Source organism: Mirounga leonina, unplaced genomic scaffold (assembly GCF_011800145.1).
Source record: "Mirounga leonina isolate KUSES-001 unplaced genomic scaffold, KU_Mleo_1.0 Mir_96, whole genome shotgun sequence".
Lineage (NCBI taxonomy): Eukaryota > Metazoa > Chordata > Mammalia > Carnivora > Phocidae > Mirounga > Mirounga leonina.
The window spans coordinates 8,787,403-8,791,536 of NW_023270871.1; the positions used below are offsets into that span (position 1 = coordinate 8,787,403).

At 39.7% G+C, this 4,134-nt stretch overlaps 1 pseudogene; it reads right to left on the reverse strand.

The window, feature by feature from the left end:
- Nucleotides 1–239: 239 nt before the first annotated feature.
- LOC118006418 lies at nucleotides 240–539 on the reverse strand (annotated as a pseudogene).
- Nucleotides 540–4,134: the final 3,595 nt, after the last annotated feature.

Sequence of the window (4,134 nt, forward strand, 5' to 3'; positions counted from 1 at the left end):
GCAGGCTTCCCGCTGAGCAGGGAGCCCGATGCAGGGCTCGATCCCAGGACCCTGGGACCATGACCTGAGCCGAAGGCAGTTGCTTAACGACTGAGCCACCCAGGCGCTCGATTCCCTCCTTCTTAAAAATGTTTTTGGAACCACTAAAAAACCTGCATTTACACAATAGTGGATAAAAATATTCCTTGGGATTGTACAAGAAGGGAGACAGGGACCACTGATAAGACATAGTAATGATTTTAATCAGCCTTGGCTTCTTTCTCTCCTGCTTCATTAGAAGCTGGACTCGCCTCATTTTTAGTTTCTCCATTTTCTGTAGGTAAGTCTGCCTTTGTTTCTTTGTTAGCCCCTTCAGCCTATTTTCCCTGCGCCTCCTTTTCCCCTTTGTTTGTACTTTTTTGTCTGAAGATTAATCCTGTCCCCTTTCCTGGCTTTGTTTCCACTTTTGCAGGAGCAGGTTTGGCCAACAGCCTCCCAGATCTCCTCTTGGGCCCCTCCTTTCCCGCCCTCTTGACAGAGCTGACCTTCTTCTAGGTCATCATTGTGGCAGGGCCCAGAGCGCCCAGAGCCTTCGCGAAGCTGGGCTGCTTGGCCCATGCTGCTCCTGCCACCGCCTGAGCTTCTGTGAGCCGCCTGATAATTTCTGAAGACAGCCAAAAAATGTAGCAGTTTTTGTTTTAAAGAGCTCAATCTACCCAGTGACACAGACACGTAAATTAAACAAACAAAAAAACCCAAACAAGCAAACCCCCTGCAAAACGAAAAAACCAAAACCAAAACCCAAAAAAACAAACCATACCAACAAAAAAAATACCTATAGGCTGGAAGAGAAAGAGGACTAAAAGAAATCTGAAAATAGAATTTCAGAGATCTTTGCAAGGAGCAGTATGAATTATATTGGAAGGGGGTGAATAGTGTAATGGTTTCAAGGAAGGGGGCAACTGGTTATAGACTATCATTAAGGGAAGTTTCCGCATTCTAGTTATATAAAGATCAACATTAGGAAACTTAATTTATTTCATGGAAATAAAAGGAGATAAAACATGATTAGTGCCTGTACAAGTCTTAAACCCCTTAAGAGTACATTTCAGAGACCAACGGTAAATATGTATAGTGAAATGTTAAAGTCATTCCCATTAAAATTAAGAACAAGGCAAGAATTGTAATGGGCACTGTGATCATTCAATATGGTAATGGAATAAGGTACTATGCGGAATAAATGCATTAAAAAATTTTGTTTTCTGATGATATAATTGAATACCAAAGAAAACCAAGAAACCGAACTAAAAATCTATTTGAACTAAAAAGGAAATTTATTAAGATGGCTGGCTACAAAAAAATCAGGTCTTCCTTTTCTACTAGTGTCACAGGATGTTATGTTGGAAGCTTTGTCTGAACTCCAAGTGACAATGTGCTATGAGTCAGATTAACAAGCTGAAATTTCAAAGAACATGTCTGTGAAGCTGCTGGATGAGTCATACACAAGGATCTAAAACAGTAAGGTTGCTGGAGATGCAGCCGGATTTGGTGAGAACTAGTTTGGAACATTCTGTGTTGAGGTCCCATCTCCCATCCAAGGGAAGGAATGGGATAACTGACCCTCTTCCTCAAATGTAACGAGGCATCTTGGATTGGTTTCTGATTCATGCCTATGGAACTTGAGACCAAAAGATTGTGGCTGGGGGCGCCTGGGTGGCTCAGATGGTTAAGCATCTGCCTTCGGCTCGGGTCATGATCCCAGGGTCCTGGGATCGAGCCCCACATCGGGCTCCTGGCTCGGCGGGGAGCCTGCTTCTCCCTCTCCCTCTGCCTCTCTCCCTGCTCATGCTCTCTCTCTCTTTCTCTCTCTCAAATGAATAAATAAAAAAATCTTAAAAAAAAAAAAAGATTGTGGCTGGCAGTTTTGTGTGACTAGGTGATTAAGTTTCTTCAGATAAGCTATAGTGAAAGCTGGTGTCCGGTCATTCTTTCTCCTTCCTCTTTCCTGCTGCCAATTGGCATTGGAGCACATATCTTTGAGCTTGAGATCACCGTGGCACTGAAGAAGCTAGAAGGAGACTGATAATTATGGAGCTACCATTCCTGCCCCAAACAGCCTCCAACTGAATTCTATTACATGAGAAAGGAATACGCTACCTTATTTAAGCAATTGTTACTTGGGGCTTTCTGTTATTAGCAGCTGAAATGAATCCTCTCATTTGATCTTTTTCTTATTTAATCGTCACAACTTGAGAGGTTTAGCGATGAGGAATAATAAGTTTACAGCAAATAAGAGGAGGCTGTGAAAAAACATTGAGGTAGTTGTGAAGAACTATTAATAAAGTAAGTTTCAGAGGGGTGCCTGGGTGGCTCAGTCGGTTAAGTCTCGGACATGATCTCAGGGTAAGATTGAGATTTTAGATCATATAAACTTTACCATTAAAGAAAAAAAACTTTGCATGTAGTAGAAGTGGCTAGTTTGGGGCGGTTAATTTTTTTTTTCTTTTGAGTTTCCTGACATCCTTTCAAGTGGCACCAGGTGGATGGTATTTAGGACCATGTGATTAGGAGTGAAAATTAAGTCTTGCAAAACTATATTTCATTTCAAGTATAATAATATTTAATAAGCATACAGTACACCAGAGAACAAACAATAGTCATTTTGCTTTCTGCTTAAATTTCAATAACTTGAATTTGGTATTTTTGTCTGTTTCTAGGTGTCCATGTAACCCAATTGTTTCACTTTTCCACAGGATATCCCAAATATAAATTCTTTTTCTTTTCCATTGCTTAGAGTTTAGTTGCTTCCTTTTGTCTGTCTCGAGGCGTTTGTTCAGATATAGTCTAAGAAAAAAAAAATTGTGGCATGATCTTTTTATCAAGAATATAATTAATCAACTAAACATACTGTTTGCTAAGTAAATATTTTTTTCCATATAGTATATTTACTTAAAGGAAAAATTTTCCTCAGTCTATCCCCCAGTTTTGAGCTGATTAGAAATTTTTGAAATTAAAAAAAAAGATCTAGTTTTTACATAGCCATTTTATTTAACTTTTGTAAAACTAGATTGAGATCCCAAATTGAGTATAAAGATTCAAGCATGTCTGGATAGTTGCTGGAATGGGTTGTAGAAGTTTAGACTTAATAGCATCCCAAGAAGACTGTAAAATCCTTGTCTAACACTGAGACCCCATTGCATTGTGCCTGGCTCACAGAATTTTCTTCATAGATATTTGTTGAATCAATAGGGTAATGGAAGGATGGATGAGTGGATGGATAAAAGAGAGAGGGAGCACTTACTGTGACTGATAGAGCGGAATAAAGATGACTATGGAATCCATTTCTGGAATATCAGAAGGTGGAACATTGTAGTGAGCGGAAGATCTGTCCCTGATATTTGTTTCCCCATCCCAGTTGGCGGCACTGAATTCACGTCCAAGTCCAGAGGATATCAGGGAGCTGTGAATGATGACTGTAAGAGTGGTTTCATTAAACTTCAGTAAGACTCGAAACACAAGTAGCAGTGCTGGAAACACTATGAATCAAACCCTTCTTTCCCACATTACAACAAAGCACAGTGAAATTTTGAGAGACTGTCCCTGCAGCAGTGAGTTTATTCATGACCACTTGTAATGCATCTTCTGGGAGTCACAACAGTAATTGAGGGACATTTGACATGAGGCCACGGCCTGCATTGACAGGTGTTGGAGGTAATACCCAATAGCATTTGAGTTCTTCTGTTAATGTGGTTTAATTACAGAGCCAGGACCAGGGCCCTGCACTAAAAGTAAGTGCTTCTTTGACTTCTTCACCCTAGGCATCTTTCTTGCTCTACCCTAGCCCTGGCTTTGTTTAATTAATACCCGTTAGTTCATCATAACTAGAGAATTCTAGGTTAAAGAAATATTTCACTGTCTTCCATATCCACTGATGAATTCTTTTAACAAGCAAATATGTAAAAAGACAAAGCTAACAATCCTGACCCTAGGTAATTGCTTTTAGTGGAAAATGACTTAATATATATTAAGTCTACATCCTCAGACACATGTTAAATATTACAATTTTCACCCAGCTTCCTCGCATATTGGTTGCAGATGATAGAGTATAATCATTGCCCTTGGGAACCTAGCATTTATTTATTATAGTAGGATTTT